At 47.4% G+C, this 24350-nt stretch overlaps 1 long non-coding RNA gene across 1 annotated transcript in view; it reads left to right on the top strand.

The window, feature by feature from the left end:
* Nucleotides 1-20309, top strand: part of LOC120998523 — a 20622-nt gene extending 313 nt beyond the window's left edge. The window contains exons 2-4 of the long non-coding RNA XR_005778420.1: nucleotides 12916-12921; nucleotides 16684-16688; nucleotides 20189-20309. This is a non-coding gene — a long non-coding RNA (uncharacterized LOC120998523). The remainder of the gene's footprint in view (nucleotides 1-12915; nucleotides 12922-16683; nucleotides 16689-20188) is intronic.
* Nucleotides 20310-24350: the final 4041 nt, after the last annotated feature.

Consider the following 24350-nt stretch of genomic DNA (forward strand, 5'->3'; position numbering starts at 1 on the left):
CACAGCACATATTCTGGCATCATATCAGCCACCACAGGAGAAGCCACCATTGAGTTACTTTGACCCCGCACCCAGGAAGAGGAGAGAGGCACCACAGCACATATTCTGGCATCATATCAGCCACCACAGGAGAAGCCACCATTGAGTTACTTTGACCCCTGCACCCAGGAAGAGGAGAGAGGCACCACAGCACATATTCTGGCATCATATCAGCCACCACAGGAGAAGCCACCATTGAGTTACTTTGACCCCTGCACCCAGGAAGAGGAGAGAGGCCCCACAGCACATATTCTGGCATCATACTCAGCCACCACAGGAGAAGCCACCATTGAGTTACTTTGACCCCTGCACCCAGGAAGAGGAGAGAGGCCCCACAGCACATATTCTGGCATCATATCAGCCACCACAGGAGAAGCCACCATTGAGTTACTTTGACCCCTGCACCCAGGAAGAGGAGAGAGGCCCCACAGCACATATTCTGGCATCATATAACCACCACAGGAGAAGCCACCATTGAGTTACTTTGACCCCCGCACCCAGGAAGAGGAGAGAGGCACCACAGCACATATTCTGGCATCATATCAGCCACCACAGGAGAAGCCACCATTGAGTTAGGCCTTTGGACCCAGACAGAGGAGAGAGGCACCACAGCACATATTCTGGCATCATATCAGCCACCACAGGAGAAGCCACCATTGAGTTACTTTGACCCCTGCACCCAGGAAGAGGAGAGAGGCCCCACAGCACATATTCTGGCATCATATCAGCCACCACAGGAGAAGCCACCATTTAGTTACTTTGACCCCTGCACCCAGGAAGAGGAGAGAGGCACCACAGCACATATTCTGGCATCATATCAGCCACCACAGGAGAAGCCACCATTGAGTTACTTTGACCCCTGCACCCAGGAAGAGGAGAGAGGCCCCACAGCACATATTCTGGCATCATATCAGCCACCACAGGAGAAGCCACCATTTAGTTACTTTGACCCCTGCACCCAGGAAGAGGAGAGAGGCACCACAGCACATATTCTGGCATCATATCAGCCACCACAGGAGAAGCCACCATTAAGTTACTTTGACCCCTGCACCCAGGAAGAGGAGAGAGGCCCCACAGCACATATTCTGGCATCATACTAACCACCACAGGAGAAGCCACCATTGAGTTACTTTGACCCCTGCACCCAGGAAGAGGAGAGAGGCCCCACAGCACATATTCTGGCATCATATCAGCCACCACAGGAGAAGCCACCATTGAGTTACTTTGACCCCCGCACCCAGGAAGAGGAGAGAGGCACCACAGCACATATTCTGGCATCATATCAGCCACCACAGGAGAAGCCACCATTGAGTTACTTTGACCCCCGCACCCAGGAAGAGGAGAGAGGCACCACAGCACATATTCAGGCATCATATCACCACCACAGGAGAAGCCTCTTTCAGTGACTTTAGGCCCAGGCACCCAGACAGAGGAGAGAGGCACCACAGCACATATTCTGGCATCATATCAGCCACCACAGGAGAAGCCACCATTGAGTTACTTTGACCCCTGCACCCAGGAAGAGGAGAGAGGCCCCACAGCACATATTCTGGCATCATATCAGCCACCACAGGAGAAGCCACCATTTAGTTACTTTGACCCCTGCACCCAGGAAGAGGAGAGAGGCACCACAGCACATATTCTGGCATCATATCAGCCACCACAGGAGAAGCCACCATTGAGTTACTTTGACCCCTGCACCCAGGAAGAGGAGAGAGGCCCCACAGCACATATTCTGGCATCATACTAACCACCACAGGAGAAGCCACCATTGAGTTACTTTGACCCCTGCACCCAGGAAGAGGAGAGAGGCCCCACAGCACATATTCTGGCATCATATCAGCCACCACAGGAGAAGCCACCATTGAGTTACTTTGACCCCCGCACCCAGGAAGAGGAGAGAGGCACCACAGCACATATTCTGGCATCATATCAGCCACCACAGGAGAAGCCACCATTGAGTTACTTTGACCCCCGCACCCAGGAAGAGGAGAGAGGCACCACAGCACATATTCAGGCATCATATCACACACCACAGGAGAAGGCCTCTTTCAGTGATTTAGGCCTTTGGACCCAGACAGAGGAGAGAGGCACCACAGCACATATTCTGGCATCATATCAGCCACCACAGGAGAAGCCACCATTGAGTTACTTTGACCCCTGCACCCAGGAAGAGGAGAGAGGCCCCACAGCACATATTCTGGCATCATATCAGCCACCACAGGAGAAGCCACCATTTAGTTACTTTGACCCCTGCACCCAGGAAGAGGAGAGAGGCACCACAGCACATATTCTGGCATCATATCAGCCACCACAGGAGAAGCCACCATTTAGTTACTTTGACCCCTTCACCCAAACAGAGGAGAGAGGTTCCACATCAGAGAATCAGGCATCATATCAACCACCACAGGAGTAGGCCACAATTTAGTTTATTTGACCCCTGCACCCAGGAAGAGGAGAGAGGCACCACAGCACATATTCTGGCATCATATCAGCCACCACAGGAGAAGCCACCATTTAGTTACTTTGACCCCTTCACCCAAACAGAGAGAGAGGTTCCACATCAGAGAATCAGGCATCATATCAACCACCACAGGAGTAGGCCACAATTTAGTTTATTTGACCCCTGCACCCAGAAGAGGAGAGAGGCCCCACAGCACATATTCTGGCATCATACTAACCACCACAGGAGAAGCCACCATTGAGTTACTTTGACCCCTGCACCCAGGAAGAGGAGAGAGGCCCCACAGCACATATTCTGGCATCATATCAGCCACCACAGGAGAAGCCACCATTTAGTTACTTTGACCCCTGCACCCAGGAAGAGGAGAGAGGCACCACAGCACATATTCTGGCATCATATCAGCCACCACAGGAGAAGCCACCATTTAGTTACTTTGACCCCTTCACCCAAACAGAGGAGAGAGGTTCCACATCAGAGAATCAGGCATCATATCAACCACCACAGGAGTAGGCCACAATTTAGTTTATTTGACCCCTGCACCCAGGAAGAGGAGAGAGGCACCACAGCACATATTCTGGCATCATATCAGCCACCACAGGAGAAGCCACCATTTAGTTACTTTGACCCCTTCACCCAAACAGAGGAGAGAGGTTCCACATCAGAGAATCAGGCATCATATCAACCACCACAGGAGTAGGCCACAATTTAGTTTATTTGACCCCTGCACCCAGGAAGAGGAGAGAGGCCCCACAGCACATATTCTGGCATCATATCACACACCACAGGAGAAGGCCTCTTTCAGTGATTTAGGCCTTTGGACCCAGACAGAGGAGAGAGGTCAGAGATTAGCTTCATATCCCCCAGCACAGCAGAAGACCGCTTTATTTGACTTAGGCCTCAGCACCCAGACAGAAGACAGAGGTAGCATGGCAGAGGTTATGGCTTCATGTCACCCGTTAGTTTAACCGGCCACTTTCATCTGGTTAGGCCCCGGCGCCCAGACAGAGAAGAGTTTCATTCAACTGTGGGTTTCATAAAATTTGTATCAAATAAAGAAGTGGCCCGTAGCACAACAAGACATGTTTTAGGCAGTTAATAAGGACTACTCTGCACAAGGGAGGGACAGGTCCTGTGGGATCCATGCCTGGTTCATCTTTATGAAGGTCAGCTTGTCCACGTTGGCTGTGGACAGGCGGCTGCGCTTGTCAGTAATGACGCCCCCTGCCGTGCTGAATACGCGTTCAGATAAAACGCTGGCCGCCGGGCAGGAAAGCACCTCCAAGGCATAACATGCTAACTCTGGCCACGTGGACAATTTCAAAACCCAGTAGTTGAATGGGGCCGAACCATCCGTCAGGATGTGGAGGGGTGTGCAGACATACTGTTCAACCATGTTAGTGAAATGCTGCCTCCTGCTAACACGTTCCGTATCAGGTGTCGGTGCAGATAGCTGTGGCGTGGAGACAAAACTTTTCCACATTTCTGCCATGCTACGTAACCCTGCCCTCAGATGAGCTGGCCGTGACACAGCTGCGTTGGCGACCTCTTGCCACTCCTCTGCCTTCACCTCCCACCTGTTCCCCTGTGACATGTGGGAATGCTCTCAAGAGCGCCTCTATCAGCGTGCGCTTGTACTCGCGCATCTTACGGTCGCGCTCCAGTTCAGGAATCAAAGTGGGCACATTGTCTTTATACCGGGGATCCAGCAGGGTGGCCACCCAGTAGTCTGCACACGTTAAAACGTGGGCAACTCTGCTGTCGTTGCGCAGGCATTGGAGCATATATTCGCTCATGTGGGCCAGGCTACCCATGGGTAAGGACAAGCTGTCCTCTGTGGGAGGCGTATCGTCATCGTCCACCGTATCCCCCCAGCCACGCACCAGTGATGGGCCTGGGCTGCCACCCCGCTGTGAACTTGCGTCATCCTCGTCCCCCTCCACCTCCTCCTCCTCATCCTCCTCGTCCTCCAGTACAGTGCCTTGGCTGGCGACTTGTGAACCTGTCCTCTGCTGCTTAAACAAACCTCCCTCTGAGCCACTTCGAACAGACTGGCCCGAAAGTGTTAGAAACGAGCCCTCATCCTCCTCCTCCTCCTCCACCTGGGCCACCTCCTCTAACATCATTGCCCTAAGTGTTTTCTCAAGGAGACATAGAAGTGGTATTGTAACGCTGATAACAGTGTCATCGCCACTGGCCATGTTGGTGGAGTACTCGAAACAGCGCAGCAGGGCACACAGGTCTCGCATGGAGGCCCAATCATTGGTGGTGAAGTGGTGCTGTTCGGCAGTACGACTGACGCGAGCGTGCTGCAGCTGAAACTCCACTATGGCCTGCTGCTGCTCGCACAGTCTCTCCAGCATGTGCAAGGTGGAGTTCCACCGGGTGGGCACGTCGCATATGAGGCGGTGAGCGGGAAGGCCGAAGTTCCGCTGTAGCGCAGACAGGCGAGCAGCGGCAGGATGTGAACGGCGGAAGCGCGCACAGACGGCCCGCACTTTATGCAGCAGCTCTGACATGTTGGGGTAGTGGTGAATGAACCTCTGCACCACCAAGTTCAGCACATGCGCCAGGCAAGGGATGTGCGTCAAACCGGCTAGTCCCAGAGCTGCCACGAGATTTCGCCCATTATCGCATACCACCAGGCCTGGCTTGAGGCCCACCGGCAGAAACCACTCGTCGGTCTGTTGTTCAATACCCCGCCACAACTCCTTTGCGCTGTGGGGCCTGTCCCCCAAACATATGAGTTTCAGAATGGCCTGCTGACGTTTACCCCGGGCTGTGCTGAAGTTGGTGGTGAAGGTGTGTGGCTGACCGGATGAGCTGGTGGAAGCAGTGGAGGAGGAAGCCGAGTAGGAGGAGGAGGCTACAGGAGGCAGAGAATGATGCCCTGCGATCCTAGGGGGCGGAAGGACGTGCGCCAAGGAACTGTCCGCCGGGGGCCCAGGCGCCACTACATTCATCCAGTGTGCAGTTAGTGAGATATAGCGTCCCTGGCCGTGCTTACTGGTCCACGTATCTGTGGTTAGGTGGACCTTGCCACAAATGGCGTTGCGCAGTGCACACTTGATTTTATCGGACACTTGCATGTGCAGGGAAGGCACGGCTGTCTTGGAGAAGTAGTGGCGGCTGGGAACCACATACTGCGGGACAGCCATGGCCATCAGCTGTTTGAAGCTGTCTGTGTCCACCAGCCGGAATGACAGCATTTCAAAGGCCAGCAGTTTAGAAATGCTGGCGTTCAGGCCAAGGGCTCGAGGGTGACTCGGGGGGAATTTGCGCTTCCTCTCTAAGGTTTGAGATATTGAGAGCTGAACGCTGCTGTGTGATATAGTGGAGACGCTAGTTGACGGTGGCGGTGGTGGTGGTGTCGGTGGCACATCCTCTGTTTGCTGCTCGGCAGGTGGCAACATTCCTCTCGAGGCGGAAGCCGAGGCAGCAGCGGTAGAGGGAGCAGGGGGAGCCTCAGCGAGTGCCTGGTTTTTAAGGTGTGTACCCCACTGCAGTTCATGCTTTGCATGTAGATGCCTGGTCATGCAGGTTGTGCTGAGGTTCAGAACGTTAATGCCTCGCCTCAGGCTCTGATGGCAGAGCGTGCAAGTCACTCGGGTCTTGTCGGTAGGACATTGTTTAAAGAAGTGCCATGCCAGGGAACTCTTTGAAGCTGCCTTTGTGGGGCTGGGTCCCTGTTGGCGATGTCCAGTAGCAGGCGAACTCTGGGGGCGGCGGCTCGTCTGCTTTGGCCCCCTGCTCCCTCTTTGGCTTCGCTGTTGTCTCGGTCTCACCACTACCTCTTCCTCTGAACTGTGAAAGTCATCGCCACGACCTTCAGTCCATGTGGGGTCTAAGACCTCATCGTCCTCTGCATCGTCTTCCACCCAGTCTCCCTCCCTGACCTCCTCCTGTTCAGTCTGCACACTGCAAAAAGACGCGGCAGTGGGCACCTGTGTTTCGTCATCATCAGAGAGTCGGTGACTCTGCTGTGGTGGTATTCCCATGTCCTCTTCATCTGGAGACATAAGTGGTTGTGCGTCAGTGCATGGTATGTCTTCCTCCACTGGGGAAGGGCTAGGTGGACGCCCCTGGGAAACCCTGGAAGCAGAGTCTTCAAACAGAAGAAGAGACTGCTGCATAACTTGTGGCTCAGACCGTTTCCCTGATATGCTTGGGGGTGATGTGACAGACTGATGGGCTTGGTTTTCAGGTGCCACCTGTGCGCTTTCCGCAGAAGACTGGGTGGAAGACCATGTGGTGAACGTGCTGGAAGCACTGTCGGCCACCCAATCGATTAATGCCTGTACCTGCTCAGGCCTTACCATCCTAAGAGCGGCATTGGGCCCCACGAGATATTGCGGTACATTCTGCCGGCTAGTAGAGGGAGTTCGTTCCCTACTGTGTGCGCCTGGGGCCGAACGGCCACGTCCTCTACCAGCAACAGAGGCTCCACGGACACCACCACGACCGCGTCCTCGTCCCTTAATAGTATTTTTCTTCATTGTTGCGATTCAACTCGCACCACAATGAAATATATTATTTTTTATAAGCAAAATCCCCTCACTGGAATACTTTCAGTCTTTTGACTGTATGGATTACAGATGGAATGACTGTTATATGTGAGTACCGCTTTCTTTGACAGATTCTAGTATGGGTACATATATGTTTTCCCAACCCCAGCACATTAGTTTGCTAATTCCAGATGTATGAAACGCAGGCCTAACTGTATCTAGTATATTGAACGCCAGATAAACTAACTTGGCCTTTTTTAAATAAAAAAAATTCCCTCACTGGAATACTTTCAGTCTTTTGACTGTATGGATTACAGATGGAATGACTGTTATATGTGAGTACCGCTTTCTTTGACAGATTCTAGTATGGGTACATATATGTTTTCCCAACCCCAGCACATTAGTTTGCTAATTCCAGATGTATGAAACGCAGGCCTAACTGTATCTAGTATATTGAACGCCAGATAAACTAACTTGGCCTTTTTTAAATAAAAAAAAATTCCCTCACTGGAATACTTTCAGTCTTTTGACTGTATGGATTACAGATGGAATGACTGTTATATGTGAGTACCGCTTTCTTTGACAGATTCTAGTATGGGTACATATATGTTTTCCCAACCCCAGCACATTAGTTTGCTAATTCCAGATGTATGAAACGCAGGCCTAACTGTATCTAGTATATTGAACGCCAGATAAACTAACTTGGCCTTTTTTAAATAAAAAAAATTCCCTCACTGGAATACTTTCAGTCTTTTGACTGTATGGATTACAGATGGAATGACTGTTATATGTGAGTACCGCTTTCTTTGACAGATTCTAGTATGGGTACATATATGTTTTCCCAACCCCAGCACATTAGTTTGCTAATTCCAGATGTATGAAACGCAGGCCTAACTGTATCTAGTATATTGAACGCCAGATAAACTAACTTGGCCTTTTTTAAATAAAAAAAATCCCCTCACTGGAATACTTTCAGTCTTTTGACTGTATGGATTACAGATGGAATGACTGTTATACGTGAGTACCGCTTTCTTTGACAGATTCTAGTATGGGTACATATATGTTTTCCCAACCCCAGCACATTAGTTTGCTAATTCCAGATGTATGAAACGCAGGCCTAACTGTATCTAGTATATTGAACGCCAGATAAACTAACTTGGCCTTTTTTAAATAAAAAAAATCCCCTCACTGGAATACTTTCAGTCTTTTGACTGTATGGATTACAGATGGAATGACTGTTATATGTGAGTACCGCTTTCTTTGACAGATTCTAGTATGGGTACATATATGTTTTCCCAACCCCAGCACATTAGTTTGCTAATTCCAGATGTATGAAACGCAGGCCTAACTGTATCTAGTATATTGAACGCCAGATAAACTAACTTGGCCTTTTTTAAATAAAAAAAATCCCCTCACTGGAATACTTTCAGTCTTTTGACTGTATGGATTACAGATGGAATGACTGTTATATGTGAGTACCGCTTTCTTTGACAGATTCTAGTATGGGTACATATATGTTTTCCCAACCCCAGCACATTAGTTTGCTAATTCCAGATGTATGAAACGCAGGCCTAACTGTATCTAGTATATTGAACGCCAGATAAACTAACTTGGCCTTTTTTAAATAAAAAAAATCCCCTCACTGGAATACTTTCAGTCTTTTGACTGTATGGATTACAGATGGAATGACTGTTATATGTGAGTACCGCTTTCTTTGACAGATTCTAGTATGGGTACATATATGTTTTCCCAACCCCAGCACATTAGTTTGCTAATTCCAGATGTATGAAACGCAGGCCTAACTGTATCTAGTATATTGAACGCCAGATAAACTAACTTGGCCTTTTTTAAATAAAAAAAATTCCCTCACTGGAATACTTTCAGTCTTTTGACTGTATGGATTACAGATGGAATGACTGTTATATGTGAGTACCGCTTTCTTTGACAGATTCTAGTATGGGTACATATATGTTTTCCCAACCCCAGCACATTAGTTTGCTAATTCCAGATGTATGAAACGCAGGCCTAACTGTATCTAGTATATTGAACGCCAGATAAACTAACTTGGCCTTTTTTAAATAAAAAAAATTCCCTCACTGGAATACTTTCAGTCTTTTGACTGTATGGATTACAGATGGAATGACTGTTATATGTGAGTACCGCTTTCTTTGACAGATTCTAGTATGGGTACATATATGTTTTCCCAACCCCAGCACATTAGTTTGCTAATTCCAGATGTATGAAACGCAGGCCTAACTGTATCTAGTATATTGAACGCCAGATAAACTAACTTGGCCTTTTTTAAATAAAAAAAATTCCCTCACTGGAATACTTTCAGTCTTTTGACTGTATGGATTACAGATGGAATGACTGTTATATGTGAGTACCGCTTTCTTTGACAGATTCTAGTATGGGTACATATATGTTTTCCCAACCCCAGCACATTAGTTTGCTAATTCCAGATGTATGAAACGCAGGCCTAACTGTATCTAGTATATTGAACGCCAGATAAACTAACTTGGCCTTTTTTAAATAAATAAAAAATTCCCTCACTGGAATACTTTCAGTCTTTTGACTGTATGGATTACAGATGGAATGACTGTTATATGTGAGTACCGCTTTCTTTGACAGATTCTAGTATGGGTACATATATGTTTTCCCAACCCCAGCACATTAGTTTGCTAATTCCAGATGTATGAAACGCAGGCCTAACTGTATCTAGTATATTGAACGCCAGATAAACTAACTTGGCCTTTTTTAAATAAAAAAAATTCCCTCACTGGAATACTTTCAGTCTTTTGACTGTATGGATTACAGATGGAATGACTGTTATATGTGAGTACCGCTTTCTTTGACAGATTCTAGTATGGGTACATATATGTTTTCCCAACCCCAGCACATTAGTTTGCTAATTCCAGATGTATGAAACGCAGGCCTAACTGTATCTAGTATATTGAACGGCAGATAAACTAACTTGGCCTTTTTTAAATAAAAAAAATCCCCTCACTGGAATACTTTCAGTCTTTTGACTGTATGGATTACAGATGGAATGACTGTTATATGTGAGTACCGCTTTCTTTGACAGATTCTAGTATGGGTACATATATGTTTTCCCAACCCCAGCACATTAGTTTGCTAATTCCAGATGTATGAAACGCAGGCCTAACTGTATCTAGTATATTGAACGCCAGGTAAACTAACTTGGCCTTTTTTAAATAAAAAAAAAATTCCCTCACTGGAATACTTTATGGCTTTTCACTGTATGGATTACAGGTGGACTGGTATTAGTAGGGGTGACACAAGCACACCCAAGTCCCTGATGTAGGATTTCTATGGCACAGACCACTATTACAAGTGATTAATGGACGTTGGGAGAGATTGTGCTGCAGCACTAGTCCCAAGATGGCCGCCGCCTATCAGCCCAGTAACATGTGCCACAAAATGGTCTGCACAACCTTTAAAAAAAATAGCCTTGGACTGTGCTGCTAAATCGCTATTGGTCTGAATCCCAGGTGTAGATGTCTGACTTGTTTGGAGCTTTGGAATGCACACTGTGGCAGCTTCTGCTGCAGCACTACAAGTCGCAAAATGGCGGCCGGCGGTCAGCCCAGGTACATGTGGATGGAAAAATCACTCTGGCCACTCTAAAAATAGCCAATCCCTATCAAAAAAGCAGCTCAGCTGCAGTTGTTCAGATGAATCACAGGTGGAGGAGAGAAATTTGCTTCCAGTTATTCAATTATCCCTGCCTATTCTCGCCCTAGCATCAGCTGCGTCTATCCCTGTTCTATTCACATCGGGAGTGAGCACGTCCCGACGTGCGCACAAGCTTATAAAGAGGCTGAGTCACATGCTGCACTTGGCCAATCACAGCCTTGCCAATAGTAGGCATGGCTGCGATGGCATCTTAGGGCAAGTAGTATGATGCATGTTGATTGGCTGCTTTGCAGCCTTTCAAAATGCGCCAAAATACATGCCGAACGACGAACCCGAACCCGAACTTTTACGAAAAAGTTCGGGTTCGGGTCCGTGTCACGAACACCCCAAAATTCGGTACGGACCCGAACTATGCTCGAACTGTTCGCTCAACACTAGTCCTTAGTAAATGCCTAATACAGTTCGTTCACTGTAGAAGGCGAAGTGAACGAACTGTATTAGGCATTTACTAAGGACCTTTTTTTGTCAGCAATTGAATCTTAACAAATTGTAACAGCATACAGCCGGCACAACAGGAATTAGACACAGTTCATAAAAAGTATCAAGCACGTAAAAAGTAACAAATACGTGGAGCGCTCTTTGAATACTCATCAAACTGACATAGGACACCATCAATGTCTAGTGATTTAATAGCATAACGGTGCTATTTTTTATTAAATATAGGACTGACTTATGTCATTATTTTTATATTTGGTGTGGTGTACGTGATTATTTTATGAAGTTTGTAGGAGAAATATTACCTAAGTGAGCGGAGGCTGTCTGCGCCAATTTCTCTCCAAATTCAACAGCACGGATCCAATATCCAGGACCTATCAGGCCCACGTTGGGGAATATCAGAGAGAGAGTTTGGAGCAATCAGCCCCTGCCCAAGTATATTTAAACCACATTCAGTGGTTTCCTCCCGAACCGCCCGAGCCAGGTGAATATAGCGCTCCGTTCGGCAGTTGAAGTAGACGAATTCAATACGAAATGCCAATAACTTTTTAAGATGATTCCGTTAATAAAGCATGCGAATCCCCAAACATCAGCCGAAGTCAAGAAGACGGGTACAAATAGAACTCTTTATTGAACACACAAGAATTGACTTATACACATTTTCCAACAAGGTTACCACCCACAGGGTTTTGTAAAAACAACCAATAAACACGTACAATACACTCAGACACTCCCACACAAAATCCTCCCCTCTGCCTGTGATACAATTACCTCACACAATGGGTTGATGCAATTGTATTACAGGCAGGAGAATACACAGTGTCTTCTGTCCTGGAGACAACCAAGGAGTAAGTCAATTATCTCTCAGGAAAAAGGGAAATCACCAATACACACGTGGAGACAATTGGACAGACATCACTACTCAAATATACAATGTCCCACTCTTTACAGTACACATAGACATTTAACATATCCCAAATGGCACAAATTAGACCAGGGGTTCAAAAGTTTGTAAAAGTCCTTTGTGTTAAACAGTTATGTGGACTAAGTCCTATTGTAATGATCACTATCTATCAAATATCATAAGTTACAGGGTTAGTTATTTCTTAGTTACATTAAAACATAACTTTTACTTTGGAATTTAAAAAAATAGGCCCAAAAATACATAGATATATACAAACAATTGGTGATCAGAGCGACGGTATGACAGGTTATCGTGCACGGCGGCACCCAAAGATAAATTAAAGAGGGTACTCGGCGGCACCCAAAAGAAACCCGTACTCCTACCGCTCTGTAGTCTGCGTCCAGGGTGCAGAATGCGTCCAAATGATGCCACGATGTTGGACTCCTAAGTAGACGCTCATCTGCTGTAGGGACGGCGGGGTGCAGCTGAGGCCCTGGTTGGCCCTATAAAGTGGTCTGTGGCTTGCCCTGATACTATTGGGGGGTAGAAGCCTAACCACAGGGCACTCGCCCTTAGAAGGGCGACCCCGTCCGAAACCTTGCCCTGTCGCCTGGCCTTGAATGGCCCTATTCTAGTCCCGCTCCCTACATGCAGGTTTCAGCAAGATAACATTATCAGGGGAGATGTGTAGGACTCTAAAGACTTCTAACGATCCAGTGATGGCAAATACAGGGAGTGCAGAATTATTAGGCAAGTTGTATTTTTGAGGATTAATTTTATTATTGAACAACAACCATGTTCTCAATGAACCCAAAAAAATCATTAATATCAAAGCTGAATATTTTTGGAAGTAGCTTTTAGTTTGTTTTTAGTTTTAGCTATTTTAGGGGGATATCTGTGTGTGCAGGTAACTATTACTGTGCATAATTATTAGGCAACTTAACAAAAAGCAAATATCTACCCATTTCAATTATTTCTTTTTACCAGTGAAACCAATATAACATCTCAACATTCACAAATATACATTTCTGACATTCAAAAGCAAAACAAAAACAAATCAGTGACCAATATAGCCACCTTTCTTTGCAAGGACACTCAAAAGCCTGCCATCCATGGATTCTGTCAGTGTTTTGATCTGTTCACCATCAACATTGCGTGCAGCAGCAACCACAGCCTCCCAGACACTGTTCAGAGAGGTGTACTGTTTTCCCTCCTTGTAAATCTCACATTTGATGATGGACCACAGGTTCTCAATGGGGTTCAGATCAGGTGAACAAGGAGGCCATGTCATTAGATTTTCTTCTTTTATACCCTTTCTTGCCAGCCACGCTGTGGAGTACTTGGACAAGTGTGATGGAGCATTGTCCTGCATGAAAATCATGTTTTTCTTGAAGGATGCAGACTTCTTCCTGTACCACTGCTTGAAGAAGGTGTCTTCCAGAAACTGGCAGTAGGACTGGGAGTTGAGCTTGACTCCATCCTCAACCCAAAAAGGCCCCACAAGCTCATCTTTGATGATACCAGCCCAAACCAGTACTCCACCTCCACCTTGCTGGCGTCTGAGTCGGACTGGAGCTCTCTGCCCTTTACCAATCCAGCCACGGGCCCATCCATCTGGCCCATCAAGACTCACTCTCATTTCATCAGTCCATAAAACCTTAGAAAAATCAGTCTTGAGATATTTCTTGGCCCAGACTTGACGTTTCAGCTTGTGTGTCTTGTTCAGTGGTGGTCGTCTTTCAGCCTTTCTTACCTTGGCCATGTCTCTGAGTATTGCACACCTTGTGCTTTTGGGCACTCCAGTGATGTTGCAGCTCTGAAATACGGCCAAACTGGTGGCAAGTGGCATCTTGGCAGCTGCACGCTTGACTTTTCTCAGTTCATGGGCAGTTATTTTGCGCCTTGGTTTTTCCACACGCTTCTTGCGACCCTGTTGATTATTTTGAATGAAACGCTTGATTGTTCGATGATCACGCTTCAGAAGCTTTGCAATTTTAAGAGTGCTGCATCCCTCTGCAAGATATCTCACTATTTTTGACTTTTCTGAGCCTGTCAAGTCCTTCTTTTGACCCATTTTGCCAAAGGAAAGGAAGTTGCCTAATAATTATGCACACCTAATATAGGGTGTTGATGTCATTAGACCACACCCCTTCTCATTACAGAGATGCACATCACCTAATATGCTTAATTGGTAGTAGGCTTTCGAGCCTATACAGCTTGGAGTAAGACAACATGCATAAAGAGGATGATGTGGTCAAAATACTAATTTGCCTAATAATTCTGCACGCAGTGTATAATCCCATCAACTGTTCGTAAGTGGACTATTATATGGAGTGCTAGATAATGCTCCACCTTAAATCGGGCATCCTTAGATAAGCCACAGGCAGTAAATGCCCGATATAATAGTACACTTACGACCAGTTGATGGGATTATATACAATCCCGTTATACTCTTGTCACGAGGGTGTCGAGGACCACGCCTGACTCCGTTATACCCGGGGTCAGGAAGTCGCAGCGGTTGGCTAGGATAGGGCTGTTTTCCTTATGGTAGCTTTCTGGGTTTGCTTAGCAAACCCTTTTGGCTCACTCAGGGATCCGTAGCTCCTTCTCCTCAGCTGTTCCTTGTCCAGCACTCCCAGACCTCCTTATATTTCTCTCTCACACTTCTCTGGTTGCCAGAGATAGAGCTTCCTGCCTGGACATCTATTCTGACCTTCTGGAGCTGTGTTGCTGCGTTCGCTGGTAGTTGGTCCAGTACGCTACCCTCCAGATCCCTGTTGGACCTTTTTGGTTTATTGTGGTCGCCCACCTGGGTGTATGTGTTTGTATGTTTTGTCTGTCCTCTCCCTGGTGTTTCCCTCTTAGTGATAGTGGTGTGGACTAGCGATCCCACCGGCCTGTTCACTATCCAGGGCTCATATTAGGGAAAGCCAGGGTTTAGGCACGCGATCGCCGCACGGGTGAGGAACCCGTCTAGGGACGTCAGGGCAGTCAGGTGCCAGCCGCAAGGTGAGTTAGGGGTCACCACCTTTCCCTCTCCCTTGGGCAGGGCTTTCCCTGTTTTCCTCCCTGTGCGTGTCGTCGGTCACTACATTATCTCTGGCCATTATTTTGTGTAGGTAAAAAAAAAAAAAAAAAAACATTTTTTACCTACTTAGAATCCAGTATGGATCAAATTGCTGTTCTGTCCAAACAATTTCATGGCCTGTCTTTGGAGGTGGTAGGATTGAAGGCGTCGGTCCTCCAGCAACAGCAGCAATTACAACTGACTGCAAGCCCAGCGGTTGCTACTGGTAACCAGGTTGTTGCGGAACCCAAGGTCCCTCTCCCTGACAGATTTTCTGGGGGAAGGGACAAGTTTTTGACATTCCGTGAGGCCTGTAAGTTATATTTTAAACTGCGCCCTTACTCCTCTGGTAATGAAGATCAGCGGGTGGGGGTTGTTATTTCCCTGCTGCAGGGGGATCCGCAGTCCTGGGCGTTCTCTTTACCTACTGATTCCCAGGCTCTTCGGTCAGTGGATGAGTTTTTTGGGGCCTTGGGTCTCATATATGATGACCCTGACCGAGTCGCCCTGGCTGAATCAAGATTACGGAGACTCTTACAAGGAGAGCGGCCGGTAGAGGAGTATTGCTCTGAATTCCGTAGGTGGGCTACGGATACCCAATGGAACGACCCGGCTCTCAGGAGTCAGTTCTGCTCTGGGTTATCCGAAAGGGTTAAGGATGCGCTTGCATTATATGAGACCCCCTTTTCCCTTGATGCGGTTATGTCCCTTTCTATCCGAATAGATAGACGCCTTAGGGTCAGGTTGAAAAAAACGGAGCAATTGGTAACCCCTCCCAAGCAGCAGTTAGTCTGTACGGACTTAGACGAGCCTATGCAGCTAGGAGGAACTACTCGTCAGGTCCGTCCTCCTGAGGCTCGCCGTAGGCTTGGGGTTTGTTTTTTTTGTGGGGAGAGGGGTCATTTCATTAATGTCTGTCCTTCTTTCCTCAGAAACAAAAGACCGTCGGAAAAACTACTAACCCCAGGCTGTGTGGAGGATGTCAGCCGGGGGGTATACGTTTCCTCCATACGTACATCGCAATTTGTGTTGCCAGCGGTTATTATTTTTGGTGATAAGACGGAGACTATTTCTTTCTTTCTAGACAGTGGAGCAGGGGTAAATTTGATAGATGCCCATTTTGCCTGCACTTTGGGTTTGTCTCTCTGTACTTTACAGACCCATTCCCATATTCGCTATTGATTCTGCTCCCCTGTCTCAGAGAAACCTCACGCACATGGTTCATAATTTACACCTTCGGGTAGGGGACCACCATAACGAGATGCTTTCAGGTTATGTTCTGGAGGGGCTTCCCACTCCGGTAGTGCTGGGTCTTCCCTGGTTGGTAGCGCACAATCCAGTGGTGGATTGGCAGGCTAGGGAGATATTGGAGTGGAGTGAGCAGTGCAGAGAAAATTGCTTAAATAGCAATTGCTTAGTCGCCTCCATAACTACCCTACCTACATTTATTTCGGACTTTGAGGATGTTTTTTCTGAAAAGGGTTGTCAGAAGTTACCACCTCATCGTCCTTATGATTGCCCGGTTAACCTTATTCCCGGCGCAAAATTACCCAAGACCAGGTTATATAATCTTTCGGGTCCAGAGAGACAAGCCATGAAAGATTATATCTCCGAGAGCTTGGCTAAGGGACACATCAGACCCTCTTCTTCACCCGTGGCTGCAGGGTTTTTCTTCGTTAAAAAGAAAGATGGGGGCCTGCGTCCTTGCTTAGATTTTCGCGAATTAAATCAGATAACCATCCGAGACCCATACCCTCTTCCTCTCATTCCTGACCTGTTTAATCAGATTGCGGGTGCTAGGTGGTTCTCCAAACTTGATCTTAGGGGTGCCTACAATCTGATTCGTATTAAGGAGGGGGATGAGTGGAAGACAGCGTTTAACACCCCTGAGGGGCATTATGAAAATCTAGTTATGCCTTTCGGTCTGACCAATGCTCCTGCCGTCTTTCAACATTTCGTTAATGACATTTTTAGTCATCTAATCGGCAGGTTTGTGGTAATATACCTAGATGATATTTTAATTTATTCGTCCGATCTGAAAACACATGAGGTGCATGTCAGACAAGTACTGCAGGTCCTACGGACGAATGAATTATATGCTAAAATTGAAAAATGTGTCTTCGCCGTTCAGGAGATACAATTCCTGGGTTATTTTTTATCTGCGTCAGGTTTCCGTATGGATCCTAGGAAGGTCCAGGCAATTTTAGATTGGGATCTTCCTGAGAACCTCAAAGCACTACAACGGTTCTTGGGCTTCGCGAATTTCTATAGGAAATTCATTAAAAATTATTCACTTATTGTAAAACCACTTACTGACATGACTAGGAAGGGGACTGATTTTTCTAAATGGTCTGACGCCGCTAAAGTTGCTTTTTCCTCTCTAAAAGAGAGGTTTACCTCAGCACCTGTACTGGTCCAACCTGATGTCTCTCAGCCTTTTATTGTTGAAGTCGATGCGTCAGAGGTGGGAGTGGGGGCGGTGCTGTCTCAGGGTCCGTCTCCTGGCAAATGGCGTCCTTGTGCTTTCTTTTCTAAAAAACTATCTGCAGCAGAAAAGAACTACGATATTGGCAATAGGGAACTATTAGCTATTAAACTTGCGTTTGAGGAGTGGCGTCATTTCTTAGAGGGGGCAGTCCACCCCGTCACTGTAATTACGGACCACAAAAATCTTCTGTACCTCGAATCAGCTAAGCGTCTCACCCCTAGACAGGCTAGGTGGTCGCTATTTTTTACCAGGTTTAACTTTGTGATTACCTATCGTCCTGGGGCAAAGAACACCAAGGCTGATGCAATATCTCGTTGTTTCCCTGGAGGGGGTAATGTGAGTGATCCGGTACCCATTCTTCAAAGAGGAGTGGTTGTTTCTGCGGTACACTCTGTTTTGGAGGGGAAGGTGTTAGAGGCCCAGGGGGACGCCCCGGTCTCTTGCCCCTCAGAGAAATTGTTTGTACCGTTGAACTTACGTTTCGAATTATTAAAGGAACATCATAATTCGGCACTTGCTGGGCACCCGGGTAGTAAAGCAACCTTGGAACTATTGTCTCGTCGTTTTTAGTGGCCAAGGTTGCGTCAGGATGTATTGGATTTTGTGTCTTCTTGTTCTACCTGTGCGCGCGCAAAAGTTTCACATACACGTCCTGCAGGGTCTCTATTACCACTCGTCATTCCCAATAGACCGTGGACACATCTGTCAATGGATTTTATCACTGACTTACCTTTGTCTGCGGGTAAAACAGTTATTTTGGTAGTAGTGGACAGGTTTAGCAAAATGGTACACTTCATTGCGTTACCCGCACTACCTAATGCTAAGACTCTTGCTCAGGTATTCGTCAGTGAAATCGTGAAGCTTCACGGGGTCCCCTCCGATGTTGTTTCGGATCGGGGTACCCAGTTTATTTCTAAATTTTGGAAAGCTTTTTGTTCTCGTTTGGGGGTACACTTGTCCTTTTCCTCTGCTTTCCATCCTCAGTCGAATGGACAGACTGAGCGTACCAACCAAAACCTTGAGACATATCTAAGATGTTTTGTGTCTGAAAACCAAGAGTTGTGGTCATCATATTTACCGTTAGCTGAGTTTGCCATAAATAATCGTCGTCAGGAATCCACTGGCAAGTCACCATTTCTTGGTGCATATGGTTTTCATCCCCAATTCTGTACTTTCAAAGAGGGGGGGTCTTCTGGGGTTCCCGAAGAGGAACGGTTTTCGTCATCTCTTTCATCGGTATGGCAGAAGGTGCAAGCTAACTTGAAAAATATGGGAGGTAAATACAAATGCATGGCTGATAAGAGACGGTCGCCAGGTCCGGACCTAGGAGTGAATGACTATGTGTGGTTGTCTACTAGGAATATTAAATTGAAGGTTCCCTCTTGGAAACTGGGTCCTAGGTTTATTGGCCCTTACAAAATTGTAGCCATCATCAACCCCGTGGCTTTTCGCCTGGAGTTACCTCAGACTTTTAAAATTCATAATGTTTTTCATAAGTCGTTACTCAAAAAATATGTTCCACCTCTAGAACCATCACCGCTGCCACCCCATCCTGTTGTCGTGGATGGTAACCTAGAATTTCAGATATCCAAAATTGTTAATTCTCGTCGGGTCCGCCGCTCTCTTCAATATCTGGTGCATTGGAGAGGTTACGGTCCCGAGAAAAGAATGTGGGTTCCTGCGTCTGAGGTAAACGCCGACAGGTTAGTTCGGGTTTTTCATGCCTCTCATCCTGGGAGACCTGGTCCTGAGTGTCCGGAGGCCCCTCGTAGAGAGGGGGTACTGTCACGAGGGTGTCGAGGACCACGCCTGACTCCGTTATACCCGGGGTCAGGAAGTCGCAGCGGTTGGCTGCACGCTCTATTTAAGATAGGGCTGTTTTCCTTATGGTAGCTTTCTGGGTTTGCTTAGCAAACCCTTTTGGCTCACTCAGGGATCCGTAGCTCCTTCTCCTCAGCTGTTCCTTGTCCAGCACTCCCAGACCTCCTTATATTTCTCTCTCACACTTCTCTGGTTGCCAGAGATAGAGCTTCCTGCCTGGACATCTATTCTGACCTTCTGGAGCTGTGTTGCTGCGTTCGCTGGTAGTTGGTCCAGTACGCTACCCTCCAGATCCCTGTTGGACCTTTTTGGTTTATTGTGGTCGCCCACCTGGGTGTATGTGTTTGTATGTTTTGTCTGTCCTCTCCCTGGTGTTTCCCTCTTAGTGATAGTGGTGTGGACTAGCGATCCCACCGGCCTGTTCACTATCCAGGGCTCATATTAGGGAAAGCCAGGGTTTAGGCACGCGATCGCCGCACGGGTGAGGAACCCGTCTAGGGACGTCAGGGCAGTCAGGTGCCAGCCGCAAGGTGAGTTAGGGGTCACCACCTTTCCCTCTCCCTTGGGCAGGGCTTTCCCTGTTTTCCTCCCTGTGCGTGTCGTCGGTCATTACAACTCTATATACAATATATACAGATATGGGGCACATATCTGGGCATATCTACTGTGAGGGGCACATATCTGGGCATAACTACTGGGAGGGGGCACATAATCTGGCATAACCACTGTGAAGGGGTTCATATCTGGGCAGGGCCGGCGCTACCATAAGGCAGGCCAAGCGGCTGCCTTAGGGCGCGCCCTGCGCAGGGCGGAAAACTGAATGCCCTTCTTTTTTTTTTATAACTTTCTTGAATTTGTGCCGCAGCGCCGCCGCCTTGCGCCCGCCCACCCCCAGCCTGCGTGTGCTGGCCGCTCGGAGTCACGGCAACACATGGTCACATGGGCTCAGCCTGCCACGGGGGCCTGACTGGTAGTGAGCCGCCGCGGCGGGTATCGCAGGGACTAATACAGCCGTCAGCCAGATTAGACCACTAGACGCACTGGCAGCCAGCAGCAGCAGGAGTCAGGACAGGTCAGGAGTGGACTCAGGACTTGACTTGGTGATCATGGATGGGGCCAGGGCTGTCCGGGCAGGGGGAAGGTGGATTAAGTGCCATGAGGGGGGGGGGGGAGAAATGTGACACAATAGCCTATTGTGTCACATTTCTCCCCCCCCCATGGCACATCATTCCCCCCCCCCCCCCGCCCTGGCCCCATCCATGATCACATCATTACCCCCTATTGTCAATGTGACACAATAGGGGGTGATCATGGACGGGGGGGGGGATATGATGTGCCAGGGGGGGGGGGGGGGGGCGCCAAAATGTAGCTTCGCTTGTGTTGGCAAAAATCCTTGCACCGGCCCTGTATCTGGGCATATCTACTGCGAGAGGCACATAATCTAGCATAACTACTGTGAAGAGGCACATAACTTGGCAGAACCACTGTGAGTGGGCACATATCTAGGCATATATACTGTGAGGGGCACATATCTGGGCATATCTACTGTGAGGGGCACATACCTGGTCATAACTACTGAGAGGGGCACATATCCTGCATAATTCCTGTGAGGGAGGCACATATCTGGGCATAACTACTGTGAGGGGCACACAATCTGGCATAATTACTGTGAAGAGGCACATAATCTGGCATAACTACTGTGAGGGGCACATAATCTGACATAACTACTTTTAGGGGCACATATCTGCGCATTTCTACTGTGAGGGGCACATATCTGGCAAAAATACTGTGAGGGAGTCACATATCTGGGCATAACTACTGTGAGGGGCACATAATCTGGCATAACTACTGTGAGGGGCACATAATCTGGCATAACTTCTGTGAGGAGGCACATAATCTGGCATAACTACGGTGAGGGGGCACATAATCTGACATTGCTTCTGAGGGGGCACATATCTGGGTATATCTACTGTGAGGGGCACATATCTGGCATAACTACGGTGAGGGAGACACATATCTGGGCATAACTACTGTGAGGAGGCACATAATCTGGCATAACTACTGTGAGGGGGCACATAATCTGACATAGCTACTGAGGGGGCACATATCAGGGCATATCTACTGTGAGGGAGGCACATATATGGACATAACTACTGTGAGGGGCACATAATCTGGCATAACTACTGTGAGGAGGCACATAATCTGGCATAACTACTGTGAGGGGCACATAATCTGACATAACTACTGTGAGGGGGCACATATCTGGGCATATCTATTGTGAGGGGCACATAATCTGGCATAACTACTGTGAGGGGGCACATAATCTGACATAGCTACTGAGGGGGCACATATCTGGGCATAACTACTGTCAGGGGCACATAATCTGGCATAACTACTGTGAGGAGGAACATAATCTGGCATAACTACCGTTAGGGTGCACATATCTGGGCATATCTACTGTTGGGGGCACATAATCTGGGGACTGAGAGACATAATGGCGGTCGGCTGAGAGGTATAATGGGGGCTGAGAGGCTCATAATGGGGGCTGAAAGGCATAATGGCGGCTGTGAGGCGCAAAATGGGGGCTGAGAGGCATAATAGGGGGCTGATGAGAGGCATAAGGGCTGATAATGGGGGCTGATGAGAGGCATGGGGCTCTCATCTGAGGTCTGATTGGGGGTAATTTACATTGGGGTCTGAGCTGAGGTCTGATTTGAGGTCTTATTGAGTCTTATTTACATTGGGGGTCTGATTGGGGATGTCAGCTTAGGTCTGTTTAACATTGGGGGTCTAGTTGGTGGTCTTACCTGATTTGTAATGAAAACATTTTTTTTTCTTATTGTCCCCCTCTAAAACCTAGGTGCCTCTTATAGTTTTCCTGAACTGCAGAGCGATGCCCACTTCCAGCCCTGAGCCCAACTACCCCCTACCCAGAGCACTGATCCTGAGCCTACTAGAGTCTTCAGAACTGTAAGTATTTACAGTAATTCACTGTAAGCTATATATATAAATTACTTGTTTTATGTGAGTAAGGGTGCTGGGTGGTTGGAGAAGGGGGAGGGGGCTTGTAAAGAGAAATTCTGTACCAAGTGTAGTTGATGTGGGCAGCTCAATATGTGGTTGGGGCTGTGTGTGGGTGTGACTTGAGGGTGGGCAGGACACAGGGGCTCCATAATCTCCTATTGCCCGGGGGGCCCCATGAGTTGTCAGTCCGCCCCTGCTAGTAGCCGATCTCCTATTTATGTCAGTAGGTCCTGCTGTACTGCTTGTATGGACTAAGTAACAGATCCAGTCACTGATTCCAGATGGATCATTCCATTTTCCAACCAATGGCGTAGATATTGTTGGGATCGGTATATATGGGATGGGGGTTAGCAATGACAAAATTCAGAGGTATAAAAATACAACTTGGCTTTATTTGGTCCAGCAACAAAACAGCAACAACACATAGAGATCAGTTCACACATAAGAGTATACAGAGCACAGACGTTCCACTGTGGCTACTGTGCCTTCCCAGACTCAGACCTTGACTGGACATGTCAACAGTTTTATGCCCCAGCAACAGCATCACCTTGGCTAATTGGTGGGGGGGGGGGGGGATGCACTGGAGGGGGAGGGAATGGCAGGTCCCACTACCAACCTATCTGCCATTCCAAAAAAATTCAGGCCCGGAAAACAAAGTTACTAAAAACCTCAGCAAAAAATTTTTACTGAGGAAACCCAACTTTCCTGGATTTTTCATCTCACCTACATTAAAAAATGTGGGTGAGATGTACACCCCCTCCAGATGTCTTCAATCTACCTATGTATTCTACGATAGATAGACAGACAGACAGGGGGAAAGACAGACATACAGATAGACAGACAGAGGGACAGACAGACAGATATGGCCACTGTAGATCGTGTTCCAGGGCTTTTAGGACTAATAATTGGCATGATGGTATGAAATCCATTTAGTCCATGGACCGGCAGCTGCAGCAGGTGTTATTTTTCTGGGTCCTTTTTTTAATCCATTTACGGAAGCGTTTCAGGCGGGATGGTCTCTTCATGATCTCCTTCTCTGTTTTGCATGTTATGTTTGTAATGTTCTCCTCCTCTGTTTTGGATGTTGTTTTTATGATCTTCTCCTCCTCTTTTTTTGCAGCTTTTAGTTGTTCAATAATTGGCCTTTCTTTCTTGATCTTATCTTTGGCTGGTCTGATGTTATCTTTCTTAATTTTTACTACTGGCTTTTGAACAACTACAATATGAAAATGAAACCATCAGCATGTAGTAGATATAACAGAATCTATGCTTTTAATATTATGAGCAGTGCAGTAATATAGCGATGCAGCTAATCAGCAGACATAAGCTGTCTCATCTCTGAATTCTGCTGAATTCTGGGGTAATAGAAGGACCCCCAATGTGTGTGATCAGCAGATATGGTAGTTAACCGTTATCTCTGCCTGTACCCCGCTTATATATGTTATTATATAGAAATTATTACCTGGCTTCTCCACATGAATCATTTGTAGATCAGTTGCCTGTTTTTTTTCACGCCGGCGCCATGCCATGTACCTGTGACTGTGAGACAGAGAAATGTCCTGACATGAGCCTTTACAGATGACAATCTTCAGTTCCCCATCAGAATATACCTATGACCCCCATCCTCCCCCACTACAGGGGGTGAGCTATAAAGGTGCAGTATGTAACAGGCAGGAAGGATATAGTGCTGTAGTCTATGTTATATCATAATACAGCACCGAGATAGGGGGGACAGTGGTTACCTGATTATATCCCTGCCCGATCTGGCCCCTGTATTATAACCTGGCTGCAGTAGTTACTGCGCCTCCTGTAGGTCAGACAGTACAGTGTATAGAGAATAATGTGATGTGTAGAGTAGAAGAAAATTGGAAACTCACCAGCAAAAGATG

This window comes from Bufo bufo, chromosome 4, assembly GCF_905171765.1.
Source record: "Bufo bufo chromosome 4, aBufBuf1.1, whole genome shotgun sequence".
Lineage (NCBI taxonomy): Eukaryota > Metazoa > Chordata > Amphibia > Anura > Bufonidae > Bufo > Bufo bufo.